At 40.5% G+C, this 12790-nt stretch overlaps 1 protein-coding gene across 3 annotated transcripts in view; it reads left to right on the top strand.

Moving 5' to 3' along the window:
- The first annotated feature begins 1901 nt into the window (after positions 1-1901).
- CLGN (calmegin) overlaps positions 1902-12790 on the top strand; it is a 45034-nt gene continuing 34145 nt past the window's right edge. The window contains exons 1-2 of one of the 3 annotated variants that reach the window (XM_060115665.1): positions 1902-2007; positions 5653-5764. The gene's annotated coding sequence lies outside the window, so the exon portion shown is untranslated. Of the gene's footprint in view, positions 2008-2054; positions 2145-5652; positions 5765-12790 lie in introns of those variants that run through there. The other 2 variants (XM_060115657.1, XM_060115675.1) reach the window with 2 other exon arrangements.

Below are 12790 nucleotides of genomic sequence, written 5' to 3'. Positions count from 1 at the left end.
CTGTGCCCACCTTTCCCCACACTTCGTCGTTTTCTCCCCCATCGTTTTCAGGGAAATGTGAATGTCTGACTTAAGGAACTCCTCTTACACAGCCAGCAAATCTCTCCTCTTTCGTGTCCTACGTTATAGTTTTGAGCCACACTGGAAGGCTCCCTAAAGTATTTGTTTTGCGAAGCTGAAAAGGGATGAGATGACGGAGAAGTGATCAACAATTTAGAGCGCTGGTTTTAGCACCTGAACTTTCTCAAATGGACCGTGTGCGTTACCACTTTGAAACGCGCCAAGGTTTTTAGTTTATTGCTGTCTGTAGGGTTGCCAATTTAGCAAATAAAAATAAAGGTTGAGGTTTTCCCTGGTGGCGCAGTGGTTGAGAGTCCGCCTGCCGGTGCAGAGGACACGGGTTCGTGCCCCGGTCCGGGAAGATCCCACATGCCGCGGAGCGGCTGGGCCCGTGAGCCATGGCCGCTGAGCCTGCGCATCCGGAGCCTGCGCTCCGCAACGGGAGAGGCCACAACAGTGAGAGGCCCGTGTACCGCAAAAAAAAAAAAAAAAAAAAAGAGTCAAACAAAGAATTAAGCATGTATCAGAATCTTGGAGTTTTGACAAATCTTCACATCAATGGGTCAGGTTAATGGCCCATTTAGCTTAGATTCTCTGTTCCCAAATTTTTGGCTTTCAGCTTCCTCATTGCAAACTTTGAGTGAATCCTTCAGAAGTTTTTTTCTAACAAGTCAAATGTATTTGTTTTGAGCCACAGAATTATGTTGAATAACAGAAGTTGGAAAGCCTAACATAAGAAATTAAGAGGATAATACTGTTACAAAGTACCTCAAATAACTTTGTCCTTTTTAACCCATAAATTAAATGCTATCCAAACACGCTCCAGAAGATGACAGCGTCAAAAGTCTAGAAATGGTGGCCTTATCACGGATGCAATGTGAAAAATGTTCAATGATCTTGACATCTAGCCAACCATCATATCTTATACATGGAGCACCATCAATTCCCTTAAACTGAGGCTCTTTAACGGAGGTATCACAAGTCAAATATTTTATTTTACCAATAAAATTGAAAGCGTGATAATACCAAAATCAAAGTCAAGATTTACTATCAAATATAAGTAGTAAGAGCTGCATGACCAACACCTGTGGGGCAAAGAAACGTGATTCAATACTACGTTTATGCTGTTATTTTTATTTTTAGTGTGAATTAAATAAAATGACAGGCTCTGAGAGAAGCCTGGATTTGAACTCTATTTCCACCATTTGCTAGTCAAAGGCAAGTAATTACCTTCAGTTTCTTCACCTGGGTTGTTGGGACAGTTCGATGAGGTAAGGAATGTAAAGCCCTTAGAACTGACTGAGCACAGTAGAAGATTAGCAATTCTTACCAGTAGCATTTCGAAAAGAAACCATATAATACATTTATTACGTTAACATTTAACATATCTATATCATACACTGTCACGAAATAGTAAGCCTCCCTGCCCACCACAATGACGTCTCATCAGAACATCTAGAACTCTATGAAAGGCCTGGGGTACTAATTGGACGCTGCTCAAATGTGATTTACTCAAAATTCAGGACCTAATTATGTGCATTAGGAAGCAGAACCTCACAGTTTGCAGAGGGCAGGCGCTCTGCGGGAGGGAAAAGTCTTCGGATGGATAACGATAAGGATAAGGAGGAATTCCAGGCCAGCTCTGGAGCCGGATCCACGGAACGATTGGCCGGCTGCGGCGGCGCGGCGCGTGGTCGGGAGAGTACGCCCGACTGCTCCTCCTCGCCCAGCGGCGCCCCTCTGCGGCCGTTGAGCCCCTCGGTGCAGGTGCGCGCGGCACTCGCCTCGGGCCGCCGCCTTCTCCCCGCCCACGGCCGCATGCGCATGCGCAGTTAGCAGTCGCTGCTGGGCGGCCGCCGGCGGGATTGCTGTAGGGAGACGCGGGGACCAAGTGGCAGCGACTCGGACGTCTGAGCTGCCACTGCCGAAAACGGGCCCGCAAGGCAGGTGCGTGGGCAGTAAGCCACTTTCCCGCGTCCCTTTGCCCACGGGCTGGGGTGAGGAATCCGAGTCCTGGCTTCTTCCCTCGAGGCGGAGATTCCTGGGCCGCACCCCTTTCTTTGGCGAGCCGCTAGAAGGAACCGGTAGGGTCCAGTGAGGGGGTGCGTGTTGAGTTCGGGGATGGGGATGCAGCCAGCGAGGTTTTTGGGCGGGCTCTCCTGGCCTCGGGAGTGGGAAGGCCGGCCCGGGAGGCGGGCGTTGAGGCCACCTCCGCGTCCGTTGGGTCCTCCGGAACTGCTGTGTCCACCGCCTCGCTGGGGCTGGCGCGGGAAGGCCAGGTGTCTCCCTCAGCCTGGCCTGTCCCCGACGGTTAAGGGGACCCAGGGAGCCGAGTCCGTTATTCCAGCGGTTGCCATTTCAGCCCTGTTCCACGCTCGATCCCCGGTGCGCGCTCCCGAGGGATGGAGAAGGGGCCCGGTAGCCTCTCGGCGCTGCTCACTCCGCCGGCTACTTCTCACAAAAACGCGAACCAAACCAAAATAGGCTCAGCTTACGCCCTCCCCGCCTCTGTAAAGGCGAAGGGACCTAACCCTCACGGGGGTGTGTCCTTTGACTCCCGGCCCCTCCCTCGAGGCGATGCCTGGGGCCCGGTGCGCGCGGATAGGGAGGGACCTAGAGGGTTGTGTTGAATCCCACGAAGCCCTGAGGACTCGAGACTCATCGCCGAAAGCCTGTTTACAATGATCAGATACTTGAGCTGATTTTATTTATAGCATCTGCCTGAGAGACAAAGAGGATGGAATCTAAAAAAAAAAAAATGGTCATGAAGAACCTAGGGGCAAGACAGGAATAAAGATGCAGACCTACTACAGAATGGACCTGAGGACACGGGGAGGGGGAAGGGTAAGCTGTGACAAAGTGAGAGAGTGGCATGGACATATATACACTACCAAACGTAAGGTAGATAGCTAGTGGGAAGCAGCCGCATAGCACAGGGAGATCAGCTCGGTGCTTTGTGACCACCTAGAGGGGTGGGATTGGGAGGGAGACGCAAGAGGGAAGAGATATGGGGATATATGTATATGTATAACTGATTCACTTTGTTATAAAGCAGAAACTAGCACCATTGTAAAGCAATTATACTCCAATAAAAATGTTTTAAAAAATCACTGTAGAATTAAAAAAAAAAAAGCAAATGGCAACAAAGTTCAGAAGGGAGAAAGTAAATCGAGTGGCCATGGGAAGACCACTCTAATTAGAAGAGAGTTATTTTATACTGAAGATTTTTGATGCATAAAAGCCATCAAAACCCTGATCTAGCCTTCTGAATTTGCTTGCTTTAAAATTTTTACGTCACTCTAGGTCTTTTAATCACTCTAGGTAGCCCTCCTTTTGGTAATTGTTTGACTTCTTTTCAGTTTACAGTTTTGTCTTTATATCTCATTGGTTTGATCTTCCAGTCAGGTTTAGACCTTATCTCTAAGTCCTTGGAAGATAGCCTTTATCTAATCAAGTTAATTATTGTGTGTGAATGATGCATGTTAATGGATCTGTAGAAGCTGAACAGTGCTATAAATTAACCTTATTGCTTGTTTTCAGTACCTAATAAGTTTTAGTGCTCTTAAGTACAAAGCTAGAATTGCTAACTTTAATGGAACTTTAGATCATCCAGGTTAACCCTTAAACTTGACAAATGAAAAAAAAGGTTTAGAACAGTTTGAAGCCCTTCCGTTTTTAATAACAGAACAATAAACTTGGTGCCATGGTGCCAAGCTCAGTGTACTTTCTATCATATTATTTTGTAGTTGAGCTCCTGAACCTGCATGACAACAAAAACTTTAAATAGTGATTTTTCAAACACTACTTTTGAGCCATAGTGGTGTTGGTGAGTCCTCCGTCAGCCATTAAAACCGAATAGCAGGTGAATGGTACAGCCACTATGGAGAACAGTATGGAGGTTCCTTAAAAAACTAAAAAGAGAACTACCAGATGACCCAGCAGTCCCACTACTGGGCATATACCCTGAGAAAACTATAATTCAAAAAGAGTCATGTACCAAAATGTTCACTGCAGCTCTATTTACAGTAGCCCGGAGATGGAAACAACCTAAGTGTCCATCATTGGATGAATGGGTAAAGAAGATGTGGCACATATATACAATGGAATATTACTCAGCCATAAAAAGAAACGAAATTGAGCTATTTGTAATGAGGTGGATGGACCTAGAGTCTGTCATGCAGAGTGAAGTAAGTCAGAAAGAGAAAGACAAATACCATAAGCTAACACATATATATGGAATTTAAGAAAAAAAATGTCATGAAGAACCTAGGGGTAAGACAGGAATAAAGACACAGACCTACTAGAGAATGGACTTGAGGATATGGGGAGGGGGAAGGGTAAGCTGTGACAAAGCGAGAGAGTGGCATGGACATATATACACTACCAAACGTAAGGTAGATAGCTAGTGGGAAGCAGCCGCATAGCACAGGGAGATCAGTGCTTTGTGACCACCTGGAGGGGTGGGATAGGGAGGGTGGGAGGGAGGGAGACGCAAGAGGGAAGGGATATGGGAACAGATGTATATGTATAACTGATTCACTTTGTTATAAAGCAGAAACTAATACACCATTGTGAAGCAATTATACTGCAGTAAAGTTAAAAAAAAACTGAATAGCAGAAGATAGCAGAAAGGCATTTCAGTTATAAGAAATAGTATATAGAAAGCATGAATGTGTTAATAGGTGAGTGTTAAGAGTAAGAAATGAGTCTTAAAAGGGCAGAATTTATACTGAGAATTACAGACTATTGAACATTTTTATAAATAGGTAGTAAAGTAAGACTTGTTCTTTTTTAGAAAATTCATGCTGGGGAGAAGGTGGCAGATAGATTGATTGATTGGGAAGGCTGGAAGTGAAGAAGCAAAGTGGAAGTTTGCTGATCCTTTTCGGAAACCATGGATTCCCAAATTAAGGCTGTGGCATGGATATAGAAAGATACATTCAAGAAATATCCAAATGCACTTCGTTACCAATGATACAGGATATCAATGAGAAAGAATAATCTTAAGATAGTGGCAAAGCAACCTGGCTGATTTGGTTGACTGGCGGTGAAGTTAATGGGAGAAGGGAATTGAGGAGATAGAGAACAGGTTTGGGAGGAAAGACCAGCCTCAAATTAATAGAGGCTTTCGTACATCCTTGAAGATGGATAGTGATTTGAAACTAAAGAGTGGCCTCTGTGCTGTGGAGATAACATTTGGGAGTTTTTAGCTAGCTTTTATAGGTAGAAGTCAAGAGTATATGAAACGTAAGGAGAAAGTCTGGGGACAGAACCCTAAGGAACAGCAGCATTTACAGGAGATTAGAGAAAGAGCCCGTGAAGGTGGCAGAGGAAATGAAGAGAATCAAGAATCAGGAATAGCATCATAGAGACCACGGGAGGAGAGGGCTTCGAGGAGGCCGTAGCAGGGTCGATAGAGAGCCGTCGGCAATAGGACCGAAAAACGCCATTGCCTTTACCAGCTGAGACGTGGTTGGTAGAACTGTTCCAAAGAAGCTAGAACCAAGTACAAGAAGGATAAAAGTATTCGTTTTTCATTGTTGCCATACCAAACTTAGCAGCTAAATGCAGCACAAATTTATTTTCTCACAGTTCTCTAGGTCAGCAGTCTGACACAGTTCTCACCGAGCTAACATCAAGGTGTTGGCAAGGCATCATTCCTTACTAGAAGCTCTGGGGAGATTCCACTTCCTTGCTCATTCAGGTTGGTTGCAGAATTCAATTCCTTTTGGTTGTAGGACTGAGGTTCCTGTTTCCTTGTTGACTGTCAGCTGAGAGTTGTTTTCAGCTTCTAGAGACCACCTACATTCCTTGGCTCATGCCCCCCCCCCCACTTCCTCCATCTTCAAGATCTCTGTGGTGGGCGGAGTCCCTCTCACTCTTCAAATCTCTTCTGCCCTCTTTCACTGACTTCCTCTTCCACTTTTAAGGGCCCATGTGATTATGTTGGGCCCACTTGCATAATACAGAATACTGTCCCTATTTTAGGGTCAGCTAATTAACAACCTTAATCCCATCTAAAAAGCCCCCTTTGCTATGTGAGGTCACGCTCACAGGACCCAGTGAATAGGGTGTGGACATCTTTGGGGGGTCATTGTTGTGGCTACCATAGGAAGTTAAAAGTACTAACAGTTCATGGATACATTCTTTCTAGATGCTTTTGTTAAGGAAAGGTGATACCTAGAAACACTTACATTATTAGCATGTGATAATTATAGTAAATAGTAAGCCTTACTGTTTATCCTTGAGTTTTGTAACTAAGAAATGCAAGTATCTTCTTAAATACTCTGAAATTTGTGTGAACACTATAAAATTTTAAAGTCTCATAGGAGTATAAGGTAATACTATGAAGTTGTTAGTTTTTATATTTTTATGTAGCCTTAAGCTGCTTTAAAATCTTTGCTGGAAAGATTTTAAAGGCCATTTAACCAGCTAACTAGATATATGTGCATAAAATATAATTTGGATACACATCAAAATATGGCTTTTAAAATATAAAGCCCACAGAAACTGGAATGGATGTCTACAAGATGGAACATACTAACAAAATATTTAACCTTGTGTTTTATAGGCCTAGAACCTCACTGCCATTTAGTGAGTTAAATTGTTAAACCTTCTAACCTTAGAGCCTTAATGAAAGGAATGTAGAGTTTGAATAGACCTAACTTTGAGTCTTGCCTTTGTTGTTTATTAGCATTCTATATCCTTGAGTAAGTTACTTACCTCCCTGAGCCTTGCTTTCCTTATGTATAATGGGGTACTAACACCTTCATCACAGAGTAGCTGTAAGGATTGGAATTAACATGTCTGAAACACAGTAAATACTTGAAACAGCACTTCCTGTTCTCCTTGTTCCATTCCTCCCTTTTCAGTTCCTTTCTCAAGTGCAGCTTCCTTTGCCCTTGGCCTAGGGGAATCAGTCCTTTGCACCTCACTTTGAATGTAACTTTCTCAAGGAGGCTTTCTCTGCCCCTTCCCCTACCGTGTAAATTCAGTTCCCCAATTACCAACTCTTAAAACTTCTTTACTAGTCTGTCACTTGTTACAGTTTACGTGATATACCTGGGTTATTTGTTTAATGTCTGCTTTCCATCCCAGACTATAAGCTCTTTGCGATCAGGGGCCATGTGTGGTTTACTAATTACTGAAAATTCAGTGTCTAACATCATGCCTGGCACATAATTGACAACCATAGGTATTTGTCAAATGAATTTGTGAATGATGAATTTTATTATCTACTGGCTAACCTGTCTTGAATTTCTGGAAGCATTAGCCACCACAAAATTAATAAATCCCTGGTGCAGCTTATTCTGAAGGATGCTCGTTTCTTCTGTGAATAAGTACCTGCATTTCGAATGGAGTCTTGCACTTCTTTGGAAGAAGGCTGCCTCTTTAAGATGCCACTATTACCTACCTCTCCACCTTATTTGTGATCCTTCAAAGTGAACTTCCTATGTGCTACATAGCCTACATAGCCAGATAATTCCAAGAATACCCTTTAATTTTGGTGAAAATTTGTACAGTTTTATTTTTCTGATGTGGTAACCCCAAATTTTTTCATCTAATTTTTTTGTTTACTGTCTTTTCTAGTAAATTATGAATTGAGTTGTTAAAATGCAGCATGTCTACAGCAAGATTCTGAAATAACTCACAATGAGATGTTTCTTCATAGATGTAGAGTAAAAATGAAAAATATGTTTAATTCCCGCATATTAAATTAGAACATAAAACTGCAAACTTTCTAGATTATTATCTCCTTATCTATAGGAAAGCTTTAACTATGTTAAGTTTTAACAATGTTCTAAAAAACTTTAGAGGGCCATTGTTGGAAGCATTGACATACCCATTTCTCTGTCATAAAACCATAGTTAAAGACATCTATTATATAAGGATTCAGTCCATAAATTTTTCTAGGAGTTAAATTCTAAAAAAGGATTTTTTCCTCCAAGGATCTTGTAGACTTTTATAGACAGTGAAAACTCCTTCATTTTATTTCTGGCCTTCCCCTAATTGCCTGGAAACCCTTTTGCCAAATTTATCGTTGCAGTGCTGGTACAACAATAAAGTCATTCTAGTTTGTTGCTTAGTAACATCTATTTCTCTCCACCCATAACCTTTTTTTCTTGTCATTTATGCATTCATTCATTCTGTGAATATGTATCTTTCTCTATCATGTATGAGCACTCTTTGGCTAGCACTGTGAATACAGAAGTGAGAATTCTGGCTCTCGGTGGGCTTATATTTTTGTCTGTTTTCTGCTGCAAGTTTCCTCAAGCAGTTCTTTTGGAACTATGTAGAGGTAGTATAAATCCTAAATAAATAAATGTATCATTATAATGTTTATATAACCATTATTTTGAAAATGATGCTATTTAGTCCATTTTAACTTTAGTGTGTAGCTATGTTTTTAAAACCCAGTGCAGAGTTAGTTCATTCTTTCTATAATTACTATGACCAAATACTATCTCCATATCCTGGATTTCAGCTCTGATCACTTCACTAATCTCAGACCTTCAGTAGTTTTCTGAATTTTATAGGATCAGATCCAGAATCTTTGCAACACTTTGTAGGTCTTTGCCTAAATCACCAGAAAGTTGTATTTTCAACTATTATTTCTGCTGTTATGGTTCTTTCCCCACTTTTTACTGTATTTCTTGAGATATTTTCATTGTTTCTAAGTCCTTCTGATTTAGAAAAAAAATACTCAGTTTTAGTTAACAGTATATATTAGATAAGATAATGCTCACATAGAAAATTTTAAAATCCCAGATGCCTAACATAATTTCTGGTTGCTGGTGTCCTGAGGAGTAGATGGAACCATAGGGTGCCCAGATATTTGGTCAAACATTATCTTGGGTGTGTCTGTGAGGGTGTTTTTGGATGAGATTAACATTTGAATGGTAGGCTGAGTAAAGCAGATTGCCCTCCCCTAGGTGGGTGGCCTTCATCCAAACAGTTGGAGGCCTGAATAGAACAATAAAGCTGATACTCCAGTGAGGAAGAGGGAACTCTTCCTGCCTGACTGGCTGAGCTGGGACTTCAGTTTTTTTCCTGCCCTTGGATTCGAACTGAAACATTGGCTCCTCTTGGGTCTTGAGCCTGCTGGCTTTCAGACTAGAGCTTTTAGCGTTGGCTCTCCTGGCTTCCAGGCCTTTAAACTCAGACTAGCACTACATCATTGGCTTTCCTAGGTCTCATTTAACGCCATTCACCTGAGTCATGCTTAACTCCAAGAAAAATATAGTATAGTCATGTCTCCTGAGAAAAGAGAAAATAGCTTGTTGATCAGCCAGCAATCTCTCCCAAGTATCTCATACTTGGCCAAAGTTACTTATATTTCAATTTGTTATTGAACCAGCCCAGAGGCAGTGCAGAGAACATACAGGAGATCAAAGATATATGCAAATGGATGTGCTTCTCCAGTGCCTCCTTTCTTCTTCATGAAGGCACAGATATTTTGCGATTTCAGCAACCTGTATGGAGTGAGGAATACACAGGACACTTAGAACCATGGGCTTGCTATCTTTTATACATTTGTAAGGAGGCAAGGAGGTGGTGTCAGCACTAAAAGTTCTGTATTATACCATATAAACAAATTCTTGCTGCACTAAAACTGTATAACTTAGGACAACCATATAGCTCAATAGGAATTAGAAGACTTGAACAACACTATAAAGCAATTGGACTTAATACACATACACAGAACACTTCACCTAACAATAGCAGAAAGAAAAATTAATGCCAGTCTTCCTCAAACTCTTCCAGCAAGTTGAAGAGGAGGGAATACTTACACACTCAGTCTATGAGGGCAGCATTACCCTGATACCAAAGCCAGACAAAGACACTGTAAGAAAACTACAGACCAATATCCCTGATGAATGTTGATGAAAATACATATTTTTCTTAAGTGCACATGGAATATTCTCTAGGATAGACCATATGTTAGGCCACAAAACAAGTCTTAACAAATTTTTAAAAGTTGAAATCATTCAAAGTATCTTTTCCAGTTACAGTGTAATGAAACTAGAAATCAGTAGCAGAAGGAAAGCAGGAAAATCCACAAATATGTGGAAATTAAAAAACACACTTTTAAACAACCAAATGGGTCAAAAAAGAAAGGAAATTAGAAAATATCTTGAGATAAATGAAAAAAAAATCCCACAAGAGACCAAAACTTATGGTATAGAGTGAAAGCAGTGCTAAGAGGGAAATTTATGGCTGTAAACACTTACAGTAAAAAAGAAAGATCTTAAATTAACAACCCAACTTTATAACTTAAGGAACTAGAAAAACCCAAAGCTAGAAGAAGGAAGGAAATAATAAAGATTAGATAAGAGATAAATGAAATAGAGAATAGGTAAACAACCGAAAATGTCAGTGAAACCAAGAGTTGGTTCTTTGAAAAGATCAACAAAATTGATAAACCTTTAACTAGATTGAATTAAAAAAGAAGACTCAAATAATTAAAATCAGAAATGAATGAGGGGACATTACAACTGATTCTATAGATATAAAAATTTTATGAGGGAATGCTGTAAATAATCATATGCCAACAAAATGGATAACCTAGATGAAATGGACAAATTCCTAGAAACATACAACCTATTCAGACTAAATCATGATGTTGTAGGAAATCTGAACAGACCTGTAACTAGTAAGGGAATTGACTCAGTAATCAAAAACCTCTCAACAAATAAAAGCCCAGGAGCAGATGGCTTAACTGGTGAGTTCTACCAAACACTGAAAGAAAAATACCAACTCTCCTCAAGCTCATCCAAAGCACTGAAGCGAAGGGAACCCTTTCAAACTCATTCTATGAGGGCAGTATTACCCTGATACCAAAACCAGACAAAGAAACAACAAGAAAACTGCAAACCAATATCCCTGATGAATAATGTTGCAAAAATCCTTATCAAAGTCTTAGCAAACAAAAGTCAAAAGCACATTAAAAGATTGGGACTTCCCTGACAGTCCAGTGGTTAAGACTCTGCGCTCCTACTGCAGGGGGCATGAGTTTGATCCCTGCTTGGGGAAGTAAGATCCCACATGCCATGTGGTGTGGCCAAAAAATTTTTAAAAATTAAAAAAAATAAGAAATACATGACTATAGGCTTAAAAAAAAAGATTTATACACCATGACCAAGTGGGATTTATTCCTGGAATGCAAAATGGTTCAACCTATGAAAACCAATTGGTGTAATGCATCACATTGTCAATGGAGGGGAAAGAAACCATATGATCATCTCAACTGATGCATAAACAGCATCCGATGAGTTCCAACACCCTTTTATGATAAACACTCAACAATATATGAATAGAAAGAAACTACCTCAATGTAATAAAGGCCATATCTGAAAAATCAACAGCTAACACCATACTCAATGGTGAAAGACTGAAAGCTTTTCCTCTAAGATCTGGAACAAGACAAGGATGCCTGCTTTTGTCACTTCTATTCAACATAGTACTGGAAGCCCTAGGCAGAGCAGTTAGGCAAGAAGAAGACATCCAAATTGAAAAGGAAGAAGTAAAATTATCTCTGTTCACAGACAACATTATCTTATATGTAGAAAACCTAAAAATTCCACCAAAAATTGTTAGAAACAATTTTAAACAAAATTTTTGTAAAAAATTTTGTTAAAATTCTTTTAACAAAAGAATGGTGGTTGCCTGGGGCTTGGGAGAAGGGGATATAGAGGAGTTGTTGTTTAAGGGGTATAGGATTCTAGTGTTGTAAGATGGAAAAAGAGATGTGGAGATAAGATGTACAGCAGTGTGAATGTTCTTAACACTACTGAACTGAACAGTTAAAATTGGTTTAAATGATAACTTTTATGTGTATTCTACCACAATTAAAAAATGTTAAACTGGGCTTCCCTGGTGGTGCAGTGGTTGGGAGTCCGCCTGCCGATGCAGGGGACACGGGTTCGTGCCCCGGTCTGGGAAGATCCCACATGCTGTGGAGCGGCTTGGCCCATGAGCCATGGCTGCTGAGCCTGCGCGTCCGGAGCCTGTGCTCCGCAATGGGAGAGGCCACAACAGTGAAAGGCCCGCGTACTGCAAAAAATAATAATAATAATAATAATAATAATAATGTTAAACTGCACAAGTTAGTTACTTCAATGTTTTGTAAATTACCCCATTGTCAGGCCTCTCAAAGCTCCAGTGCAGGCCTAGCAGTATCTTACCTCTCTTCTTAAGAAATGATGTGTGACAAACCTCACAGTTTTGTTTGGAGCTTGATGACATGTTGGCACCATAGCATGGTAGACCTCCAAGTAATACTGCAAACTTCATGATATAATTCTCAGTTGTCAGTTGGTGCATCACTGAATAATGATAGAATACTGCAGAATTAAGCAGAAACTGTTAGGTCTGTATTTCTGATTTTTTAAGAAAGGAATAAATAGCAAAAACAACCTTGGACTATATCATTTTCTTAATGGAGACTATTATCCTGTAGAACTGCATTGTCTGCAGAATTGTTAATGACCACTTACAGTTTATTTTTGAGTATTCCACTTGTATAGTAAGGTTGATATGACCATTTCTGGGTGAATATCTTCATAGCTTAATACTAATAATCATCTAAATTTTGGAAATTTCCAGGAGGTTTGAAATGTGTTATGTTACGATTTTTGCAATTTCTTTCCATTGCTTTATCAATAAACATATAATCAGTGGGGTAAGATTAAAATAAGAAGTAGAATGGTATATTGATGTAAAGTTTTGG

This window comes from Mesoplodon densirostris, chromosome 1 (assembly GCF_025265405.1).
Source record: "Mesoplodon densirostris isolate mMesDen1 chromosome 1, mMesDen1 primary haplotype, whole genome shotgun sequence".
Lineage (NCBI taxonomy): Eukaryota > Metazoa > Chordata > Mammalia > Artiodactyla > Ziphiidae > Mesoplodon > Mesoplodon densirostris.
The sequence above is the reverse complement of the archived record's forward strand: the minus strand, read 5'-3'. Positions and strand labels throughout refer to the sequence as shown.